This window comes from Apteryx rowi, unplaced genomic scaffold (genome assembly GCF_003343035.1).
Source record: "Apteryx rowi isolate R43461 unplaced genomic scaffold, aptRow1 scaffold_202, whole genome shotgun sequence".
In the NCBI taxonomy this organism is placed as follows: domain Eukaryota; kingdom Metazoa; phylum Chordata; class Aves; order Apterygiformes; family Apterygidae; genus Apteryx; species Apteryx rowi.
The window spans coordinates 138,647-139,108 of record NW_020448331.1 but is presented as its reverse complement, the minus strand read 5'-3'; positions in this window follow the sequence as shown (position 1 = coordinate 139,108).

Here is a 462-nt window from a genome sequence, read left to right as displayed (position 1 = left end):
TGTCCCGGTCGGGCGCGCTCGGGGGCCTCCCCCAAGGCCTGGGGCGCCGATTGCTGCGGGCCCCGGCTCCGCTGGGCTGGAGGGCGGCTGGAGGCTGCCACTGGCGCGTCCCTGACACGCCAGTGCAGGTGTTCATGGTAATACCCCAGGTACGCACAAATGCGTGCTGYGGGCTGCGGCAACTGCAGTTTCTCACTTGAAAAACTGACAGTGATGTGAAGTTGTCTAATTTATATAGCAAGATGAGTAAAGGTTAGTTCCTGTTAGCTATATATGTTTCAAAGGAGCATTTGGGGAGTGTAGTACTCTGTCAGAATGYAGATTATCCTGCTTTAGTCTTTTATGTGATGTCCTAGACAGGTACTTTCCCTAGACCCATTGTAGAAGAAATATAGTGATGAGGCATCGACAAAGAAAAGGTGTTGATGAGGGCAGTCAGTGTAAGAACGGAAGCATCAGATT